This window comes from Periplaneta americana, chromosome 5 (genome assembly GCF_040183065.1).
Source record: "Periplaneta americana isolate PAMFEO1 chromosome 5, P.americana_PAMFEO1_priV1, whole genome shotgun sequence".
NCBI lineage: Eukaryota > Metazoa > Arthropoda > Insecta > Blattodea > Blattidae > Periplaneta > Periplaneta americana.
Window position 1 is genome coordinate 70282276 of NC_091121.1, and position 25727 is coordinate 70308002.

The 25727-nt window shown below is 35.3% G+C and overlaps 1 protein-coding gene across 1 annotated transcript in view; it reads right to left on the bottom strand.

Annotated features, from left to right (window-relative positions):
- Positions 1-25727, bottom strand: part of LOC138699819 (protein Wnt-5b-like) — a 2020855-nt gene that overhangs the window by 1391291 nt on the left and 603837 nt on the right. The gene's annotated exons all lie outside the window — the stretch shown is intronic.

Here is a 25727-nt window from a genome sequence, read left to right on the forward strand (position 1 = left end):
AGTCAGTTAATCACATAGTTAATTCGTCAATAAATTAATGCGGTTGTTTGGTCACTTAATCACATAGTCAATCCGTGAATCAGTCAGTTAAATAGGTCGTTTCATCAGTTAATCACATAGTCAATCCGTCAGTAAATCAGCTAATCAAGTCGGTTGATCAATTAATTACACAGTCAATCCGTCAAACAGTTAATCATATCTGTTGATCAGTTAATCACCTAGTCAATCCGTCAATAAGTTAATCAAGTCGGTTGATCACTTAATTACACAGACAATCCGTCAATTAATCAGGTCGGTTGACCAACTAATTACATTTAATCAATCCATCAATCATGTCGGTTGATCAATCACATAGTGAATTCCTCAATAAGTCGGTTAATCAGTTAATTACATAGCCAATCTGTCAAGCAGTCAGTTGATCAGTTAATCACATAATTAACCTATCAGTCAGTCAACTAGGTCGGTTGATCAGTTAATAACAATCAGTCATTCACCCAGTCAGACAGACAGAAGACAGACAGGCGGACAGACGAACAATAGTGATCGGTCGATCGTTAAAGGGGATTAGCTGATAATCAGTGCCAGTCAATCCGTGATTCATGAACCCGGAGTTCTTTATTTATTGTAATTATATCCAGACATACGGATGTGCCGTTAAACGGTTAAAAGGTTGATTAAACGGTTCGACACTTAGGTAAATTACGCCTGTTTTTGTAGGAAAGCCATTAATGTACTATTTGCTCTAACATTTCGTTTATGATTTAAGTCTGCCACGATAAAAACTGTTCACATTATCATAAGTTACAAGAAGCATGAGAACCAGACTGAGATGGAAGAGCAACAATGAGTTTCGGTTGCATTCCACAGACACGGAGGAAGGGCGGGCTATTCTATAACTTTGCTTCTGTTGTCTGTCCGGGAACTGGACGCAGCTCATAAAATTATTATAGTGGAGCGGAATTTTAATATACTACTCCACAGGAACACAAGCCTATTGAAAACGTCATGAATGAACCGCTAACCGCATTTGTTTGCTGTTCCAAAGGGGAGAGTTTTGGTTTATGCAAATATATGAATTGTTCCTAACTTGCAGGTCGCAATGTGCACGCTGGATGCGTATGCCGAAACAGGTTCGCATTGCCGGGTGCACCGCAAAGTATGACACAAGAACTCCTACAAGATGTAAAAATAAAAGAAAATAAAATTTTCCTTATTACAGGTCAATAAGGCCCACAGTAAGATTGCCAGATTTCCCAATATTTTGCGGGATAATTTAGATGATTTATGTTATCATTAGGGACCGGATTTTTATGTAATCACATATTACATTCCTTTCAACCTAACTGAATATAAATAACAAATCTTTGCGAATCTTGTAATTACCATTAATATATTAAAATTTGATACTACATATTTTTACATATTTACCCCACATTACATATTATAGCTTGATATTACATAAATCAACATATTTAGGGGGTTTATTCATTTTTACTTCTCTAAAAAGAAAAAAAAAAACTTCTGCTAGGGAAGTTTACAATTTGAAATACACAGATTTAAAAAGCCTTTTTACCTACCCAAGAAAAGATATATTTCGGCACGAAACATAACGTCCTTAGATCCAGGCAAACAACAGTTTGTAAATGCCTATAGTTTGAGGTTTTAGTAGGTACTTTGTTTCTTACAGGGAGCAGCTAAAATGCATGTGTCCCACATCTCCTCTTACTTTCTCCCAATCCAATAAAGCGAAACAGTGCTTGCAGTTCTGTTATGTCATTCATTTCATTCAGTTCTCTAGTTTTAGTACTTACAGTATAAAGTGTAAGTGAGTTTATCTACTGCTTTTAACTAACTAAAATGGCCCCTGTATCTTCAATCCTAACGACAAAAATAAAATCATAGATTGCGATGGACGAAGGTTTCACTACAGATGTAAAAATTGCAATGTGTCAAGTATGCGGTAAAAAAGCCGGGTGCTCTATCAAATCACAACTGGAGAGTCTTGCCTATCCTATACCTGCCACATATTGATATTAAATATTTTCATGATTTTACATATTTTGTTACATATTCAGCTTATTTTTCTTACATAAATATGTACATATTTCACACCTTGATATTACATAAAAATCCGGTCCCTAGTATCATTTCCTGCTTCTCATTCTTCAAGTTGAAAAACTTTGTAAAAGTTAAATTTCAATTGTCTTAATTTTACATAACATAATGTGACTAATCGAGTGTAACACTGTAAGTCAGTTCTTTGCATTGAGCATTGAGCTCTCGGCCTATAGTATGAATAATCACTCGCTCAGTAATCGATATTCAATAGTGACGTCAGGAGAAAGTGGAACTCCGGATATTCACTTTGATAGGAAATGTGTCTTCGTCGTGTCTGTATGTTCTTTTGTGCGGTTCAAATAATAAATCACAAGTCCAAAATAATCAATGTTTTAATTATTCTGTCTAAATATTTGAGGAAGAGAAATTCTGATGATGGAAATAAAAGAAAAACAAAAAACATATGTTTATTTAAAGGGGTGGGAAGAGTATATATGAAGCCCAAAATGAACCACAAGTGTTAAAACAACAGGAACAGATGTTCCACTGCTATAATAATGTGTCACTCAAGAGATGCTACATCTTCAGAGAAATATAAACAATCAAACTGAAGAAAATTTTAAAATATTCTTTCTTTATGGAACTCAGCATTAAGTTCCATGTTTTTTTTTTTTCAGTTACTAGTACATTAATTTTATAAGTGAACTTATTTAGTTCAATAAACGGTGCGATAAATTAAAAATACCTAAAATATCAGTTTTATGAATTGTTGTTAAAAATCGGGAATGTTTATACAATTAATATAGAAATCCTACCTACAGATTAACGAGAGGTTGAGGCTTTCAACCTTACAGAAAATCAACATTAGTAGCAAGTAGTAGGCATGTTAGTCCTACGTGCTTACCACCTTTACCCAAAGGAAAGTCCCTCGTACTAATTTCCATTGGAGACTGAGTCAACCAAGGGCCATATTCCAAATGGCAGAATTGGGTTAATTGGAAGAACACATAGACCTATCGAGAATGAAATCCGTGACCTTGGACTTTGTAGGGTAGCACCTTACGGGAACACGGAATTTTCCTATCTTAACAACGTTAAACCGAAAACTGCAACATAAAGAAGTTTGCAAAATGTGTCTTTGTAAATGCTTTTAAAAGATAATGCACTCAAAAATTATCATGTAAAATAATTACGTCTGCACAACCAAAGCGCAAAGATACAAAATTAGAGGATTTCTCCATTCATACTACAGTATACTCAGGATTTGTTCCTTGAAAGGATTGTTATTGAACATAATCCACTCTGTATACAAACCTACAGTGTTCAGAGCCATAGTGAGCCAAGCGCCATTTATTAAAAACTGAGAAAGCAAGTGTTAAAGTTAAGTGAATACCATAGTTTAATGCAGATTGACATATTATTTAGTTTTAATGTGTACACTTTATATTACTTGCTATACGTTTCGCACCTCCTCATACTCATCCTCTTTCACAATAGCCCTGCCAAGACTCTGGAATTCGTTACCTGCTAGCATCAGGGACTGTCGAAATAAAATTTAATTCAAAAGCAAACTTACTAGGCATTTGGTCAGTAATTGAGACTCGTTCAGACATGGTTTCTTGTAAATAGTTCTCTTAATCTACCACAAAATATCTCAATATATGGTAATTTCATCACTATAGAATTTTGTTATTCTAGGTTTAATTTGTAATTCAGTAAATACAAATATATTCTTTGTTCTTAACTTCTATGATAAATTGTCTAGCTTTCATTAATAGGTAATCTTGTCATACTTCAATTTTTATTGTAATTGTAAATTTAATATTAATTGTAATTTTATTGTTCATATTATAGGCTAGTTGTAATCCCCTGGTAGAGGGGCAGAGAAGGCCTGATGACCTTATCTCTACCAGGTTAAATAAATAAATACCAAATATGTTTCCATTGAATTATGGTAATAACTTCATTTCAACCCTTGTTTTCTACGGCTTTAGTAAATGGCGCTTGGCCCACTATGGTCCTGAACCCTTCATATACTGTCTGTAAGACAACCACTTTGTTATTTCTTGAGTAATTGCATACATATTGAGCTATAAAATGTTTTCCGCTTGGGGTCTCAGTGGTCAACACATTCTCCATCAAATTTGCATTATGCCGTTTGACCAGGATTACCGGTGACAGCGAATGTGATGCTGATCTCCATCAGGTTCAGAGGTTTAAATCTACCTCCGCGCTTCCTATACGCCTCCAGAGGGGAATATACCGGTACACTGCTGCAGTGAAGTCCTTTCCCTCAGGATCGGTCCGCCCCGCACAGGTGGAACCGCAGCGCCGCTAATATGTGCATTCACTTGCATTAAACGCGCTTAAAAAACACACGGCACTGCAGAGTCGAATCTCGGAGCACAGGGTGCTTCCAAAGTTCTGTCTCCGTTTGTGATTGACAATTACAACTCTGTCCGTGACTTCCTCCAGAGTAAGAATGTGACAGAAGAAATTACTGTTATTGTTATTATGAGTTCTGTGTAGTACTACAAGAAAATCATTCTGGGAATAAAGAAAAAGTCCACACCTGTGGAGTAACGGTCATCGCGTCTGGCTGCGAAACCAGGTGGCCCGGGTTCGAATCCCGGTCGGGGCAAGTTACCTGCTTGAGGTTTTTTTCCAGGGTTTTCCCTCAACCCTATACGAGCAAATGCTGGGTAACTTTCGGTGCTGGATCCCAGACTCATTTCACCGGCATTATCACCTTCATATCATTCAGAAGCTAAATAACCTAGATGTTGATACAGCTTCGTAAAATAACCCAATAAAAAAAACAAAGAAAGAAAAACCTCCGACGCTTTATTATTACACTGAAGACACATTGAAATCACTCTGCGACTGTTATTAACGTGTGTACAAATACATTTTTTTTTTTAATAATTTGATTATTTTCGGTGCATGATTGTTAGACAGAGAGACAGAAATGTACCGAGGAAAAAATTGTGTTACGATTCCGTGGTGTATATACTACTATTTTTTCCACGACTCGGAGTAAGTTGTCGCAATTTATTTATGAAATTCTTATTACAGAAGTTCACTGGAGCTATTTTATTGAGCGCATATATACAAACGCAAAGGAAATGTCATAGCAACGTAATGAAATGTTCCATTGTTAAGATGCAGTTCTCTCCCTTGGGATAGAAACACTACTTTCTCTCCCAACAACGGAAATATATTTTTATTTCTCTCCCGATTTTGGCAACCTAGAAATCGACATTTACTCCCAGTCGTGAAAAAAATATATAATTTTTAGCTAGTTATGTAGGATAGTTTAAATATAATTGTATTTTATTAATCGATGATTGTTTTATGAGGTTTGCAGTGGAAGCTTCCTTTTGGTGATATTGTTTCTCATATTGATCAAATTAAACTAAAAGTAACGTGAATGCCTGACAGCGGACTCTCCTAAGTTCGACAAAACAGAATTGAAAGTTCAATCCAATAAGGGTAGTGGGTGTGGCAGGTGAAAAGAATACAAATTCTTATTGGTTATCCATCAACGAATAAAGTACTGTATTTGTATTTCCTGCCCGCCCCGAGACTTGTGTATGCGCTTCTAGTACCACAGTGGGTTTCGACAGTTCCGTCTCACAAACGGCACAATTCTCAAATAGAAAAAGAAGAGTTCATTAATTTAAAATCAGTGATCAATATGGATGTACTAATCAATAAAATATTCTGTTTTCCTGTAACAAAAGTATCACTACAAAACACAGAACCAATTCCCATTCAAATGGCAAACCCATTTCTTAGTGCCCGTATAGGGGCGTGTCTAATTCTCCTACGTAAGCAGTTGAACTATGGGATTTTGAACTTGTTTTCTGTCGAACTTAAGAGCTTCCACTGTATTTACGTGTATGCAACAAGTTCCTGATAGTTTATGAATGAAATGAAAACTGAATAAAACTAAATACTGCATTTCATATTTCCACTTTTGCTTTCATATTGTTACTTACTTACTTAATTACAAATGGCTTTCAAGGAATCCGCAGGTTCATTGCCTCCCTCACATAAGCCCGCCATCGGTCCCTATCCTGGCCAACTGTTTTTTACGGTGATGGGTTGTTAGCCCTTCGCCCAACCCCCAAGCTGGAGGACCACCCCTTATCGGCTGTCCACGACTGCTGATTCAATATATTCGCAGGTACCCTCCATATCTGGAGGCCGTCTCCTCTATCCGCAACCTGAGGACGCCGTGCCGTGGTGATAGGGACCCACAATACATGGCCTTTCATGTTGTTATGTTACAAAATATAATATAACGTAATATTAGCTAATGCATTTTATTCACGTGTGCTTGACTGTAAAATATATGATAGCAAAAGTTACAAAACATGATAACTCAAACCCTAACCCTATATACCAATTTTATTGAACTCTGTTACAGTGAATTGTACTCCGGTCTTTCAATAAATATTTACGTAGTACTTAAAATGAAACAGACACAAGTGCATTAATGGACCTTTAGCGGAAATATTTACTGATCTTCTACAATGCTAGTTTTACGGGAATTTTGGCCTTTTCTTGCGTACTAATTGCTTAATATTAGCCTAGTCACTATGATCTGGACAGTGCATGAACTGAGGAAACTTTGTAGTTTGTAGTCAGATGAATTACTTCTGCGGTGAGATTTGCTTATTTTCATTAACGGAAACAACTGATCGCATATGTAGGTGGATCCGAACATGCACAGTATGCGGAAAGGATGTTGATGAAGCTTGAGAAAAAACTGACGTATGGAAAGTTTGAATAAAAATCACACAAACTTCTTTCCTTCTTTATATTTCACCTTTATTTCACTATCGCACTGTATGTCTGTAATTTCTAACTGAAGCTCAGCAAGAGCACTGTCTACATGAGGTCGGAACTTCCGAGCTTTAGTCTTCGTTGATTTAAATAACTATTTTGTTCGTTTTTTAATATGCTATATCTTATTTTGTATTCGTATTTTTTTAAATGCGTATTACAGTTTTACTACGTCATACTACTTTTGATCAATAAAACGGTACGAAAGGACGCCTTTCAACCAATCATGGCTGCTTATCGCACAATTTTACCGCGTCCCTAGCATTTGTTTAATTTAATCGCTTCCCTAGCATTTGTTTGTTTTATCACTACCCTAGCATTTGTTTCTTTGTTTGCCAACATTTCAAACTGCACTGGTCTGGACGTCAAAAAAAAAAAAAAAAAAATACAAACCGCTCCAGTCGATGCATAGCAGTTTCAAATATAACTCGCATTGGCATTCAAGAACAAGAATTAATAAAAGATCACTGGCCATAGCTATGCATCTTCCCTGAAACCCTATTTACAGATAAATGAAGAGCACTATTCGGAAATCCTGAATAACTGGAGGAATACACCATGTACAGTAGTGGCAAAAAAAAAACCGGACCGACCCTTGTAGCTGATTTCAGAGCCTTGTTCACTCCAGAGCACGATAGACTGGTAACTAAGACTTTTGTGGTTGGAATCCTGCCTGGGAAGGAAACTTTTTTTTGTTCCTTATTCAAATTTATTCCCAATATTTTTCGATTGCTGGTAAAATTCATTTTCTGGGAATAATAAGTTAATTAAGTAGTAAAATATCGCTGCAATCGAAACGTATTGGGAATAAATTTGAATAAGGAACAAAAAAAAGTTTCCTTCATAGGCAGGATTCGAACCACGAAAGTCTTTGTTACCAGTCTATCGTGCTCTAAGTAAACAAAGCTTTGAAATCAGCTACAAGGGTCGGTCCGGTTTTTTTCCCCAGTACTGTACATCAACGAGTTCCACTTCTTTTACGCACATGTCCAATATAACATGAACTGAACCACCAACCACTAAAACATTCAAATTTGAAAATTGTACTTTCAATAATTGTTCCTTTTAAAATTATTCATGTTTATTTTTTATTTCATCATCCTTAATTAAAAGTTTTCTTGTTTATTTCATCATCCCTAATTAAAACTTTTCTAACACTTGTTTATATTACTTAGTTATGTTATAGCTTCTGCTATATGATATTATGGATAGTCACGTAAAAGAGATTGTTTAATACTAAGATTTATTTAAAATCATGTCAAGTGACGTTGATTACTTGTATCCGGATAACTGAAGTAGAATGAAACTGTTTTAATAAAAATGAAACTGACTCAACAAAGCCTTCTTGACTAGTAATCGTCCACAGAGTTCAATGAAGATTCCATAGTTGGCAAAACTGAAATAGCTAATCATAACACACTACTGCTATCTAGCGTAATATTTGTAACGTTGAGATGGTACAATAATACATTTGAAGACAGTTGTGTTTTCGTAAGTCAATTAATATTTTATTGTATTGGAGTATTTCGTCACTTCTAATCTTTATCTACTTTCTTCTAATCGTGTAATAGTCAGTTAAATCCCACTCGAGTTTTTATTTTCTCTAGATAAATCAAAACCTTTAGTGAGATTACTGTTGATAAAACCCAGTAGAATTTTATGCATCCTACAATTTCGAAGTTTTTTCAATCTCTAAATTATTAAATTCTCTGTCTGTTTTCAGATATTCAGTTATTTTTAAGTTTAGATTTCCATACCAGTTAAGCTATAAATATTCTTCTTTTAACTTCAACATATAGTAAAGATATTCATCTTGGGCGATCACTAGTGGTGGTCCGGTAGAGAGGAACTCATTTATGCTTGGCACACAGCATTAAATAAAAAGGAAATATACAAAACCATCCTATATTATAAAACAAACATGTACAGTTCAGTATAATTTACTGCGTACTGAAAAATTTCTCTGCCTCCAATTTAGAATTACGATAAAATCACTTCCAATAATCACTTCCCGACACATCACAAGAGTGTAAATAAAAATGCTGGACCTGTAGGAACGGCTCCGAATACAAGAGCGACATCCCGCAACTATAGACTCTCGCGCGGGTTACGTAAAACGATTTCTTTTCCGAAAGCACTGCAACGGGCCCGTGCGAAATTTTGCAACCACTGTAACGATTTTTGCAATATTACTGAACCGCCATATTAGAATGACATCACTAACCACTGTAATGCTTATTACAAAATATGTAAATTACGTACAAGGAGCCTTGAAATACCTTTATTTCCAATGTTTTTATTTCTCTCTCCGTGTCTCTCCTCCCCTTCTTTCAGTTTGTAGGAGACTACTTTTTTGTCGTTACCGGTATGTATTTGCATTTTAAAACATTAACTTCCACCTCATATCAAGGTTAGGCTGAAGTTAAGAAGACGGACAGACGATACGGGCTGTTTGATTAGTTTCCTGGAGAGAGAGTTTGAAATACGAGGAGATTCAGATGGTAGGGTTAGTGAGGAAGGGGTGTGTTATTAGAAATTGGTTACGAAAAAGGGGGATGAAAATAGAGAGGGTAGCAAGCCGGTAGCTAAAAAAATATATATAGCTGGTAGTTTAGAACGTAGTGGGTGGATTTCTAGGTAAGGGAGAAAAGAGAATGCCTCGTCCCCTAGAACACACTCATATATATATATATAACAATAGGGGAGGAAACAATGAAGCCCCCCCCCCGCCTCTTTCCCTTCAGATCAATACCCCGATAGGTCGATATCCCCTACACTGCACTCGTGTAGGCTATACGCATCACACAGGGGACAGCCGGGCTGCATTCGAATGCACTATTTTGGTTCGCTGCAACGAGAAAGAGAGAGAGGGAGACATTTTGTATTTGGTCTGCATACCGGAAACGAACTGCTGACTAATGAGGTAGGGCGAAAATCCTGCATTTGTTTTCACATTCTCCCTCTTTCTTTTTACATAGAACTAGAGTGCATTGATAGATTCATGGACAACCCCATGTTATTATTTTTGGGGTGAACATCTCCTTACTTCCCTAAAGGAAAGAAAAAAATAAAGTGTAGATAAAGTGGCTTCTGAGTCATCCATGCTGCAGTGTGAGAACTCGACAACGGTGGACAATGAGAAAAAAAATTCAGAAATACTAGGGGACTTTTCATAAAAAAAATGTGTGGAAAGTCGGTAATGTCGTCATCATCTTCATTCTCTCATCTTTCCATATTCACACGTTTCCTTTTCTTATGTTCTTAGTAACATTCTTCATATTCACGAGCTTTTTATAATATTCATAATTTTCTTTTCTATCATATTTTTGAACTTCACCCTCACAATTTAATCTTCTTCTTAATTATATTCACAATTCTCTTCATGTTCATTATGTTCATCACTCACAATCCTATTTTTCTTCACATCAGAATTTTTTTATCACATTCTTAATCTTCTTCTCCGTCAAGTTCCTTAAGGGGTTTACAGCTTACAGCAGTAAAATTTTGGAAATACTAAACTTTTTTTCCTCCATTACTGTATCTTGTACAATAATGAAAATTAGTATGTGTAAAACAGTGTCCCTCTGTATATAAAAAATATTTTTACGATTTAAAAACTACTTATATATTTTTTTTTCAAAATTCAGAATGATGGCAGATCAATGTGCGTTTCCCTCATAACTCAAAAATTATCCAACATTCTGTGATGAAATTTTTTGTGTGTATTTATGCACGTCATATTTACAATATGATGCAAAATCACTTCTCTACCTTTGATTGATTGTCTGATAAAAAAAATAATAAAAAAAATGGTCAAATATCAGTATTTTCCTTTAAGACAATATATATATATATATATATATATATATATATATATATATATATATATATATATATATATATATATATATAAAGGAATGTAGTTGAAAGAGCATGATATTGTAAACCTGAGTATCAGCAATAAAATAAAAGAGAGAGAACATGAAAAAGTTAACAAGTTTATGAGTTACGAGGGAAACGCTTCATCACTGCACAGTGAACTGTCACCATTTTGAATTTTGAAATATATATACAGTAATGGAGAAAAAAATGTTGAATATTTCCAAAACTTTTAATGCTGTAAGCTGTACCTAACCACTTAAATTAAACCTATTCAAGAGGTCTCTCCTTATATTTCCGAGCTTTTACTTCTTTTTCATAACATCATATTCATATTCTTTATAACCTTCATTATATTCATGAGCTTAATCATATTCATAAACTACTTCTTCATAATATTCAAAAGTTTAGTATTCATAATCTTCTGCAACATATTCAACAGTTTCCTCTTCATAACATTCATGAGCTTCTTCTTCATAGCGTATACACACAAAATAGTCAATAGTTATTCTTCATCATATTCATGAGCTTCTTTTTCATATTTATAAAATTCTTCTTTATAACATTTTATTGTATTCAACACCTTCTTTCTCACTGTATTCAAGACCATCTGAATATTCAAGACGTTCTTTTTCTTCTTATTAATATCTGTAACATTCTTCTTCCTATCATACCCAAGAGCGTTCTCTTCTTTATATTCTTATTCTTCGTCATAATAATAAAGAGCTTCTACTTCATTATCTTCTTCTTCATCATTATATTCACGACTTTTCTTATTACTATACTCAAAATCTTTTTATTTATAATAATAAATAGCCTCTTCTTTATATATCCCGAGAAACAGACTGAATAAGAATGTAAAAACTACGTTTTCACTCATGTTACAACACAGTTACTCAAGTAATGTCCCATGTTATCTACAATTTTCCGAAAACAATTAGGATCCTTCATATTGCATAAAATTCAAAGGAAATATTTTTAGAGTATTATGATATTATATTCCAGTGCCATCCAAATCTCACGACGAGTATCATTATGTGTCTTTACTTTGTGTAAGATTAAAATAATTTAAAAACAAAACCATGTCGAAATCTGATAAGAAATGTGTAAGAAATTAAAAAAACATGAGCTTCTAACACGTGACGGACCAACTGAAATAGAGAAAAACATGACGATTTTACATAGGATTATGTCCTAGTCAAAGGTTTGCTACTATACAAGTACACAACAAACGAAAGAAAAATTAATTCTTGTACATTGAATTAATTTTTAGCATTATGTATGCAACACATTCGGCTGCATCGTTAGTGACTGTGAATCCCTGCAATAGGGAGAGGAATGGAAAAACCAGAGGGGTGGAAATCCCTCTCATCCCTCTAAAACATCGAGTCCAGCATAACAACATATATTCCGACTGTTCCGGGAGAGGGAGGCGGGAGATTTCCACATCAAAACTGCACTGTGCAAACAACAAAATTTCATATTTTCGGACAGTATGTGCCTCTATTTCTTATAACAAAGAGCTGATTTTTGGAAATAACACACGGCTTACTTCCCTTACACATGCTGTTCACAAATTGGTGCAATATGGCTACTGGAATGGTAAGTAGGCCATACAAATTTTGACTTTTCTAATTTTAAAGTACTGTATGTGATTTAATGTTTATCACAGAAATTCTATATCAAGGACGATTTTTTTGTAAAATGAAAAGTGTTACCACCACCACCACCACCACCACCATCACCACAGCAACCAATAACAATAATAAAATTGTTTACGTTGTAAATATGTATATATAGGTGTATGTATGTATGTATGTATGTATGTATGTATGTATGTATGTATGTATGTATGTATAACTACATTAACGAATATTCATTTTTACACAAATTAATAAATAGAGACGTTTGCATACGATATAATGAAATACAACAATATATACATACATACATACATACATACATACATACATACATACACATACATACATACATACACATACATACATACATACATACATACATACATACATACATACATACATACATACATACATACATACATACATACATACATACATACATACATACATACATACATACATACATACATACATACATACATACATTCATTCATTCATTCATACATACATACATACATACATACATACATACATACATACATATTATATTGTCATAGAACTACATTATTTTTTTCGATGTATAAGACGCACATTCTGCGCCTCAAAGCAACCCTTAAAATTAGGTTGCGTACAACGAAGGTACAACCGTGAGCGTTTCCTTTTGTTCACTTCCGAGGCTTCTGAGTGAATTTTCAGGAGTTTGAATTATCATAAAGATCTTCATAAACTTTCTTTTTTTACTTTCAATTTTATTTTTTCCCATTAATAGGCCTACTCTTTTTAAGTTTTAGTGTTCGTCTTTTGCAAGCGTCTTATACACCGAAAAATATGATGATTTTTTTTCCCTATTGCTCTGTAAGGGAGTATTAACAACGCAAGCCTTTATAGACAAATGTTGGAGATAATTTTACAGTCTTATGCCCAGTTTCTGGTACACCTCAGTTAACTCTCAGTTACTGCACTGATAACTTTCATAAGTTTCCGGAAAGTTAAATGTAGATGTCGGATAATCTGTAGCGAATTCTCCGCCTTATCTCGCCAAACTCCATCTCCTCATTATCACAAATTTAATTTAACTAGCAAGCTAGCTAGCTAGTACAAATTAAAATTATAAAAAACAAAAATATTTCTATTCACTACCGTAAGAGCCAGGCTCATGTACGGTGTGGTCTTAGCCAATAACATAACATAAAATTTACAAGGACAGTTTATTAAATATAGTAGTAACTTAATTCAAACCAATAAATAAATAACACACAAGTGGGGAAAAAAAGAAGAAAGAGAAAAAGAAAGAAAAAAGTACATTTAATATAAATTGACAATGAGATAAAAGCCAGTGATATTTAATAAAAGCATGAATATAGTCGGCAAACATAAAAGGTAAAAAAACACACATATTTGTTAATATTATATATATCATGAGTAATTTTATAAATTTCTTTTTTAAAAGCTTCAATTTTAAAATATTCCAAATTTAGGAAATGGTTTATAACTTTTATTATAAAGTCTTGGGCCGAAACTAGCACCATGTTTAAGAGCTGCACTTTTATGACAATTAGGCTCAATTAATGGGAAAGTAGACTTTTGTCTTCGAGTACGATATTCATGTCGATTAGATTTATTTTTTATTTAATTTCTGTGGTAGTAAGTTAGTAAATTATAGGCCTATTTATAAATTTCTTCAATAGTTAATACTTTAAAATCTGTATAAATTAAATTTGTTACGTAATCCTTATTTTTGGTCAGACAAATTTTTATTAATCTTCTGTATAATAAAATTAATGGATTAAGTAAGATGATGCTACTCCACCCCAATTTATTATACCAGATTGTATTAATGACTGTACTAAAGCTAAAAATATTATTCTCAATGCCTCCTTCCATCGATGCTAAATAACTTAGTAGTTAATACAGCGTCCTTAAATAAACAATTAAAAAACTAAACCCCCCAAGAAAACCACAGAGTTGGCGCGATAACATTCTTGCACACAAATATTGTTGAATTATGTTTAAATTGTATCGCACAGACATTTCAACTCGACTGACTGTTTTGCTTGAGTGCTGGCCGCTCACAATTTTATTGTTCTGGACTGCGACACCCACGAGATGTCCCCCTCTGCCCCGGTACCTTGAATCTCGAGTTACATAACTCAGAAGGCCAGCGAGATCCCGGATGTGGAAGCTCCAGCAGACAAGAAACGAGTCGCAAATAATCTCCACGACTCATGCGAGATCGAGGGGGCGTCGGAAGTGATTGAAATCTGAGACGACGCTGCGGGGGCCGTGCAGGCTGTTCTAACCTATTATTCCGGATTACGATTCTACAGACTGTTCACGAAATTCACAACTGAGACAGCCCATATGCTGCCTGAAAGAGTGGCGATATTCAATACAAGATACTGCGCAATGATGAATTGTGATGAGCAATAATAATAGTAATAATAATAATAATAATAATAATAATAATAATATTAATAACTATAATAATAATAATATTAATAATAATAATATATTATTATTACTATTATTATGATCAATGAACTCATTGGAACCATATTTCGCACAGATTAAACCTGTGCTTGGTTTACAAAGTAGTGGCAGGCAAAATATGAAATTTCATATTCTAAAAATCTAAATCATTCTTGCTAGCAGTATCGAAAGAAGGATCTTCACAATTCAATATGTGTCAATCAATCAAATCTTATGTCTCCTATTTCAACAAAAGGCAGCAAAAAATGTATTTCATTTATTTATTTAATAATAACACATACATATAAAAAGCTACATGAAAGTACCCCGAAAAAGCAACGCTCGTGTTCGGGAACAGTTCCGTTTTGATAGAGAGAGACTTGAAAATTACATAAAATTTTTCATGATTCACAAACATATCTGTTTTTCCTGAATTTAAAATTTAAGATTCTGATATCAGAAATCTGGAGAGTATGGTGGTTATGGAAGGACAGGTATTTTATGATGTGCGAGGAATTCGCTCACCAAGAGCGACCGATGTCCTAGAACAGCGTTTCTCAAACTTTTCTGAAGTGGGGACCACTTTTTTAAGTCAGAACAGTTTCGCGGACCACCTTACTCCTGTTCCCTTCGAAAGCAAATTTATCACTTATGTAGCATATTTTAACATCAATATACTTACATTTTAATATAGAAATAATTAATTAAAATTAATTTAATTCAATTAATTTTATATTAGTATTAACCAATTAAGTTAATGTTAATAGAAGAAAATTTCTTATAATATCATCATCTGCAAAAAGAGAAATAAAAAAAAATAATGCAGAAACATGCTCGATTTTCAACAAGTAAAGATGCAATTTTGCATGTTCTATTATTGGTGTACGACGTACAGTACGTGACCATTTCAATGTGCAAACTATTAAGAAAATCATAAATACATGAAAAAGTTCGGTACTTTGGTCCTCTGTTATGAATTCAGGTAGTCCCTGGCTGGGTTACAGGCACGGCGCCAGATGTGCAGGGAAAAGATAGCGGGAAACACCACGTTCATAGTGCTTTAAATCCCTCTTTCTTTGCTGAGAGTAGAGTGGGAAGTCGATAGACGGGTAGGGTAAATAAATTTCATAAAATGCAAGTACTGGGAGAAAAAGTGAAAGGGGATTGCCATGTCTCATTTACAAATTCTGAGATTTTCAGCTATAGTGTGTTACGCAATTCGTTTGAATTTTATTTTTTTCTGTCTTTTTTGAAGGACCACAAGAGTAGACCTCGAGGACCACAGGTGGTCCGCGGACCATAGTTTGAGAAACGCTGTGCTAGAATATTGTTACGATGAAGAAACCAATTCCGTCCTTGCCACAAATTGGGTCTTTTTCGTCGAACTGCATCACGAAGACGTCGAAGAATTGCAACATGCGTCTCCTTACCGACAGTTCGACCCTCAGGAATAAACTCGAAATTTACGAGACCCTGGATATCGAAGAGCACTTTAAGCATTACTTTCCCCTTTGATCGGTTTGCACACTGAGTCTATACGCCTGGAAGGTAGGCCACATACCACACTGGCAAGGCAGAGAAGTTGCCTATAGAGCATGGCGTTGCCATCCGAAGTTCCGGTACTTTCTGACTCTACTAGCAGGCTATGTTGGGTAAGTATCGTAACTGCCTCTCCTGTAAAGCTAGAATAACGGTGCTTCCGATATTCTGCCTTGCAGGGAACGATATATGGATGATGACGATGACGATGATGATGATGGTGGTTGTGGTGGTGGTGATGAAAAATAATATTATTATGATTTAACGACGCTCGAAACTGCAGAGGTTATATCAACGTCACCGTTGTGCCGGAATTTTCTCCCGCAGGAGTTGTTTTACATACCAGTAAATCTACTGACATGAGCCTGTCGCATTTAAACACTTAAATGCCATCGACCTGGGCCCGGATCAAACCACAACCTAGAGCACAGAAGGCCAGCGCTATACCAACTACGCTACCGAGGCCGACAGTGGTGATGATGAATTATTATTATTATTATTATTATTATTATTATTATTATTATTATTATTATTATTATTATTATTATTATTTACTGAAAAAGTACAATTTACACAAAGTCAACAGAATGGACCGCGAGAGGATCCCAAAACTATTCTTACGTTATCTATTTATCCAAAAGGAAAGCGATAAATTTGTCGACTGTCAAGGTGGTGAATCGAGACCTATCAGATCATACAGCCCAACACTTGACTGTAAGATGATGCAGTGAAATTATTTTAGGGGGATTAAAATGGACGTCTTTTGTGTGCAATTTAGAATATGAAGGTTATTCTTCTTGTTTTGGTGTAGACTACAGTAGAATCTCTATTATCCGCAGTAATGAAGGAGGTGGTCAAATACCTGGGAGCAACAGTAACAAATATAAATGATACTCGGGAGGAAATTAAACACAAGCCTGTTATTATTCGGTTGAGAAGCTTTTATCATCCAGTCTGTTGTCAAAAAATCTGAAAGTTAGAATTTATAAAACGGTTATATTACCGGTTGTTCTATATGGTTGTGAAACTTGGACTCTCACTTTGAGAGAGGAACAGGGGTTAAGGGTGTTTGAGAATAATGTGCTTAGGAAAATATTTGGGGCTAAGAGGGATGAAATTACAGGAGAATGGAGGAAGTTACACAACACGGAACTGCATGCATTGTATTCTTCACCTGACATAATTAGGAACATTAAATCCCGACATTTGAGATGGGCAGGGCATGTAGCACGTATGAGCGAATCCAGAAATGCATATAGTGTGTTAGGTAGGAGGCCGGAGGGAAAAAAGACCTTTGGGGAGGCCGAGACGTAGATGGGAAGATAATATTAAAATGAATTTGAGGGAGGTGGGATATGATGATAGAGACTGCATTAATCTTGCACAGGATAGGGACCCATGGCGGGCTTATGTGAGGGCGGCAATGAACCTCCGGGTTCATTAAAAGCCAGTAAGTAAGTAAGTAAGTAATGAAGGAGGTGGTCTGAACGGTTAATCGAAAAAATCGGATAATCCGTACCATAAAAGATGTTTATAACTTAAGTTCATAATACACAATTTCGTCATTTCCTTCGTGGTCTTGTTTTTAACGTGCTATGTAGTGGATCAGGAATTCGTTAAAAGTTCGGGTGGGAACGACGGGTTGATGATTGATTGTTATCTGCGGTAAGATATGAGTACTTGAAATCCCATATTGTAGATTTGCATACTATATATACACTTTATCCTTGTTTTTTAATCGCGTACAGTTGTAATGCCAATCTCCTACTCTGAAGCAGCATTAACCACAGAGTCCCGGGATCGATACCCGGCCCTGGCACAATTTTTCCCTTGAAATTATTCAAACCTGCTTCACAGGGAGCTCCTACCTGAAATCCAGATTTGCACAGCATCAATCACAGTTTCTTCTTTCCTAGATCCCTCAATTATTTATAATTTTTTTTAAATAAATAAACACAATTCGTTTTCTTTTGACAACTGTGGAAGACATTTTGCATAGAAGTTATAGGCTACAGTACGGCCACTCGAATAGTAAGTACAAGGATTGAATTACTGTACACGGGATTGTGGAAATTATTGGGATAATTTCTTTATAAGCAAGTAGTGATTATTTTTACAAGTAACTATTTTTGTTGCCGACAGTTGAGCATTTCTACTACATACTTTGCAGTAAGAGTAAAGGCTTGTAATAACCTTCTATAGAAAAACTATTTAGAAACATAACGTACAGTACTACATATATTTTTCTGCAGCAAAAAGAAAATAGGAGCTAGATAAAAGTCTGATAATTCGACAATCGGTAATAGGGTGACGGATAATCGGGGTTCTACTGTAATTCATTTATGCTTTAGGTATCATTCGATATGAAGAGTCCACTGCAAGAATGATGGATGTCACTTTCTTGTCGAAAATGAACCAAGACTGTCGATGCATACCTTAAGATATATAGAATGTACATACAGAGTTATATGGCATTAACACTGATAGTCATCGTCCAGTAATGATCGGAAAATCATAGTTAAGCTTTGAGCGCTAAGCATTTCAAACTTTCAATTGCTTCTCCTGCAAAATGTATTCTAAATGACATCCATCATTCTTCCAGTGGATTCTTCATATATAAAATACAAACGACAAAATGATAAAAGACCTGGGGGCCGTATTCATAGACATTCTTAGCCCGGGCTTCCGGTGGATGATCAGCGGACTAACGCTTTTCGTATTCATAAACCAGTGTTAGCGATATGATATAATATGAATCCTATACAAGTAACCCGTCGATAGCCGGGTTAGTTTAGCACGCTAATAGCGCGGGTTAACGAAGTGTCTATGAATAGCACCCCTAAAGTTTTGCGAAATAAGTCAAATGCACGTATATTGAGAAAGTATTGTACATGCCGGCTTATATCAGTGGCGGTTATTCAGGTGAAGTAGGTGAAGTACCATTTCACCAATTTACGTATAAAACACAATTTTATCTCGTATTCTAGTTATTACCGGTTCCGTATTTCTAAAATAAAAAAAAAGTTTTATTTTCAGTCATTATTAACAGTGTTTAGTTATATAAATAGTACCTGTAACCGTCCGCTGAATAGAATAATGTCAACTGTTACGAGTGCCGAGCGATATCTATTGAAACCTATAATACTGCAGATGTGAAAATATTTGGGCTCCCATTCTTATACAGCACTTGGTTTCCATGATAACGTGACGTCACGCACTACACAAAGATTGTATGAGTGAAGTGCGTTTCTGAGTCTTTCAGTTACGGAGAACTGTCAGACTTGTTGTAGGTGGAGAAACCAGTTTGCATATCTAACGGTAGAGAAGGGTTGAAGCTGGTCTCCAAGGCCGGGGGCTATTGTTGAAGGGCTGTGAAATTTTATAGTATGTAGGTCTACTACCTGACTCGAGAAAAGTATCCCCATTCCTTGTGTCTAAGCAGCCAGCCCTGCAGCGGTAAATTAGCTGGCTATATGTTATTTAATCAGGAATGCACGTCACATACATTCGTAAAGTTTAAAAGTTGTTTTCCGCCGCGTGTATTATTTCTTTTCATGAGTTTGCCAGTTTTGTTCTAGCTCTTGTACTTGAAAGTTTAACGCGCGCGTAAATGTACACATGTACCGGTAGTTTAGTATTTATTAACTTATTATTTAATGAATTTAGAGTATATTAGTGATACGTATATATAGTGTATTAATCCTACATCGTAGTGTATATTGTATGTTTAATCACTATAGTGCAATTATACAAATACTTAGGTACCAGTACATAGAAAATATTAATAAATGAGTGCAAAATATGTATCCCGAAAATGACACGGTTTGTATATATCAGAAATGCCATTTTGCAGACTTAAATATGAGGATGGAAAAGATGTTTTAAATTCTGGACGTCCTACAGTTCCATTTGTTCTTTGTTTTTAAAAAGTGCTAAAAATAGAGAAGTTGTATAAAATAACATAAACAAATTATTCCGATGAAAGAAGCTTTTCTCTTTGGAAAGATTGAAAATTGCATTTGGAATGCCACGTAACAGGAGAGACTTTCATCATTAGAGATATACTGTCCACCCTTAGTTGAACTGAGACATTTTATGAAGATATCATTGACAGGCTGCTTTAAAAGATAGGAGGATTGACTTTGTATGCAAGAAATTGGGTGTCCTGAAATAAATTAATTTTCCTGTTTGCATGTGTTCTAGAACTAGTAAAATTGTACGTAGTTTACGAATAGTAGGCCTACTCATTATATTAGCAAAACTGTTCGTGCATTTGTGTATGTGAACAGCACTTCACCTATTTTCTTTACGACGAGCCGCTACTGGCTTATATACACCTGTTTCTGTGGTGCCCTATTTTTAAACTCGTACATCTCGGAAGCTTAGATATAGAGTATCTACTTGTAATGTGTTTAGTTAGCCAAGGAAAGGTTTTAGCGGTCCTCGTATTGTCAATCGAGTTTTGTAGTGGTTTTAAAAACATTTACGAGTTGCGTAGAGACTGGCGACGGTCGGCCGAACGCAGTGTGAAGTGACCGCCGTCTGCACAACCAAGTCTGAGAGAGAGCTCACGTGTTGTGACCGATAAACGAATTCTACAAGGTTGCGCAGTTTGCCAGTAGACTGCGGTCACCCCCTCCCCGGCCGCAGGGGAAGGAGAGGGGTGGCAGGGAGGGTGTAATAAATGTCACACCGTACATCGATAGGTCCACTTTAAAAAAAACACCGTATGCATTAATTTACGCCGTCAGTTGGGGTGGTGCACCTCTCTATCGCCTGCACAACGAATTAAATTTTAATTCCCTCGAGCCTTTTGGTTTTTGATAAATTCTCACTTGGGGTAGAAATTTTCATTTGAACCATAAACAACATTATGAAGCCCACAGTTAATCGCTGCTGTTTTGTTTTTGTGGTACGGATTTTGCCGGGGAATTGTTCTGCGATTGTCGATGTGTTAATGTGTCACAATATTAACAGCGGACGTTCGTTTATTAATAATTCAATTAACCGCCACAACGCGGCGACAACATTATAACCTACTTTTTCCACGGAACATGTGGCTCTGACGTTACAAGAGATCATTCGATTACTATGCCTCGGCGGAACACCGCAGTGGCTTGTGGACTTCGTGTCGCTTTAAAAGTCTATTTCATTTGTTTGTAACTATTTGTTACTATCACTACTACAGGATTATGATTATTTCTGTTACTTCATTACTGTAATGTAATGTATTAATATAATTCTATATGTATTACATATATTGTTGTACGGGATATTCTCCTAATCTGAGAGAAATCATCATACAGCCAATTGTCTATTATCGTTTCGATGACTAAATAACTTGGGCTGAAATATCATCGTCCCCAATAGAATCCCTTTGCTCATCGATGGAGTTGTAACAGAGCCAATTGGATAGTCTACATCCATCGAATCACAGAGTCATTTCAGTTAAGAGCCAATTGGCTAGTCTACATCCATCGAATCACAGAGTCATTTTAGTTAAGAGCCAATTGGTTAGTCTACATCCATCGAATCACAGAGTCATTTTAGTTAAGAGCCAATTGGCTAGTCTACATCCATCGAATCACAGAGTCATTTCAGTTAAGAGCCAATTGGCTAGTCTACATCCATCGAATCACAGAGTCATTTCAGTTAAGAGCCAATTGGCTAGTCTACATCCATCGAATCACAGAGTCATTTTAGTTAAGAGCCAATTGGCTAGTCTACATCCATCGAATCACAGAGTCATTTCAGTTAAGAGCCAATTGGCTAGTCTACATCCATCGAATCACAGAGTCATTTTAGTTAAGAGCCAATTGGCTAGTCTACATCCATCGAATCACAGTCATTTCAGTTAAGAGCCAATTGGCTAGTCTACATCCATCGAATCACAGAGTCATTTTAGTTAAGATCCAATTGGCTAGTCTACATCCATCGAATCACAGAGTCATTTTAGTTAAGAGCCAATTGGCTAGTCTACATCCATCGAATCAGAGTCATTTTAGTTAAGAGCCATTTGGCTAGTCTCTGAAATTCAGACAACTCATCCTGCCTAAAGTTTTTCCGTGGTTTTCCTAAGGCACTAAGACAAATGTCGGGATAAGCCCTAAAAGAAATGGGCCACGGACATGCATTCACTTCTCCATGACCCTGCTAGCAGCTCAAATTTAACTCGGGCTATAATAGATTCTAATCTTTCTCTCTTACAGAACGAAGAGCTAATTGGCTAGTCTCCTGATATGAGACAAATAATCAAAGAGCCAATTGGCTATTACCGTTCCGATGATTAAATCCTACGCGTTCGAATCATCAAAGAGCCAGACTGGCTAATACCGTTTTGTTGCCTAGACTTCGACCATTACTCTTCTTAGTCAGTTAATTGCACTTTCTATCCCCTCTTGGTCGGCTAGTTGTGCTTCTCCTCCCCCTTCCCCTCCAATGTTGTAGCTAATAAGTTACGTCCATTTTCGGCTTTCCTCCCTCGAAATTTTCTAGACCTCCTTCAGTGGAGCAGCGAAACCCGAAGTGAGACAAGTGGCCAACAGGCTTGAGCTCACATATTCAGTTTTCCACAAGTCCCACCTCCCTTGCAAGGACGTGTTTTCACGTACCTTTAAAGTTTCTCCTCCCATTTCCCTCTCATTCATTCATTCATTCATTGAATCATTCAATCATTCACTCATTCAAACATTCACTCATTCATTCAACTAAATATATTTCCATTTATTTTTATGTGTTAAACATAGGAATTGGACATGTTCCTTATTTCAAATGTAAAGCAATTGTAAGAATATTATGGAACGAATAAATCTATCAGTCTATCTACGCAGCTAAACTGGTCCGATCAAAGCTTCGTGTTTCAAATGTGTATAGTTTTAATAAAGATTAATGAAACATTTTTTTTTTCTCTGAAGTTTTAAAAGGTTTCCTTTATGTTTCATTTAGAAGGTCAATATTTTTATTGCAATTTTAAATATTTATTTTTAGTCAATCTAAACTCATCTATCTACAAAATGATAATCAGAATCATAAAAGCATATGGCTACGAAAGCATAACCCTTAGAAAGCAACTCGCAAATATCATAAACACCTTAGGAAGGAGAATTTTTGGCCACACTTGTGATAATAACAAATTAACGGAGGATAAAATAAAATTAAGAATTATGTAAGTTACTCAAAGAAAGTGACCTCGTGACCACCATTCGTTTTCAAACACTACAGTGGAGTGACCATACAGACAGAATGGAAGGTTGGTGCATCCCCAAGAAAGTGTGATGTACAACAGGAATCGAAGGTCAAAGACAAATGAGGAGGATCCAGGGAACTAGATTGATGAGGTAAAAAAGAACTGCTGCAACTTTAACCCAAATAAAAATAGTGGGTGAATGTAGCAAATGATACAGAAAAGTGAACGCTATTGAAAGTGAAGGCAAAGCTTGACTTTGAGCAATCACTGCGTAACAAATTTGCTGAAGTCTCTATGAAAATCTTATTGATCTGTAAAACTGTTTCACTGCATTAGTAGTTTTGAAATGTCCATTATTTATCAATAACATTGTTATTAAAATCTAGTATCGGTACACATTAAATTTCATCATCTACTTTCGCCATGTGTATAGAGTGGAAGTGATTTAACTGTGTAGATTTTAACGGCTTATTCCTTGGTTAGAGTATAACAAATAATTGTAATAACATATCAGTTCCAAATAATACTTTTCTCAGAAAAAATAATTTCCCCCAAAATGTTAATACCGTTTTACTCGAAAGTACTATTCTTATGATTCGGATATTTACTGTTATCATTAGATGATTTATGCCTTTGTGGTTTTTAAGTAAAATGGACAGTTGTCTTGTAAATTAAATAAAAATATTAATACGTATTGTTATATCCTGCTAAAAGGAAGTCTAGCAGTTATACTGCAGTGACTAGGGACGGAATGCGGATATTCAGACCTAAGTTCTTATGTTATTCGTAGATGAGCAGGCGATGCGCTGTTGCCAAACTACGCAGACTTTAAACCTAATTTTCTCATTAACCGTGCACTTAATTACAAACACAAAATAGGGGTTTTATCCGTTTTTTTTGTATTCTCTTGTCCTCTCCAATCTGCAGTGGTATCATTTCTATCCTGTATATACGCCATTGTAATTTAAGACAACATAAAGTTTAACATGCAAGTTAACACAATAAATTTAATTTATGTAATAAGTCTTTGAAGCAATTGAACTACTGTACTGTAAAATACAGTACATAGCACCCCTAGAATAATACTGTCATAACACACAAAAATTGAATTTTAAGTTGCAGGCAGTTTTGTAATCTTTATTTAATCCTCTATGAAACAGTAGAACTGTTCCATCTCTAAGTTGAAGGACAAAGTCTGCAGGACTCATACTGATATTTGGTAACCCTGAGTTTTCATACGACTTTCAAATATTTATCTTGCATAAACTCGAAACTAATTTTTGGTAGTTACGATAGTATTATTTTAAGGGTGCGATATGGTAAAATTCGTGTCGAAAAGTTAATATTTTACGATTAATATAAATTAATTATTTCAACTAACATTTATATTTTCATTTTTCTTATTCTACTGGATTTGCTGTCTAAAATATATTAAGTTGTATCGATATATTTTGTATCTGTATTTAATTCCTGTAAACAGAACTATAATATTGATCAAAATGCAGTATTTGCAACAGATTATACAATTTTAAGTCAAATACATCGCCACCATTTCTCAAGAAAATTCAACGAATGACGTATAGTTTCATAAATAGGTGCTGAAATATTTGAAAAATTAAGACCGTTTCAGCATCTCCTTATTTATTTAGGTAAGTAAATGGCATTTTAACTGCTTAAACATAACAAATTTTACATAAACAGTTTATATTTGAATTACTGAAGCTAATCTGTTCTTGTCGCCAGCAGTTATAAGCAATGTGAACGCCGATAAAAAAATTCGCGTAACGGTAGCTAAGTTTCGTTCAACTGGCACGAAGTACAATAGGCCTATATAGTGAGAGATAACATGTTATTTATTCAGCATTGATTTAAGTATATAACTGCAATTATTATTCATTTGCCTCTATTATCAATTAGTACTCTCACAGTAAGAATATACAAATCACTGTACACCGATTTGATACAGGAACTTCCTTACAACATATCGGAGCTGACATTTGCTGGTCAGTCTTTACTGATCCGGAAGTTTTCGATATTTCGTCAAATTCAAGAAAATATTCCTCTGTCTATATTTTAATAAGTTTCTTTGTTCCTCAAGTTAA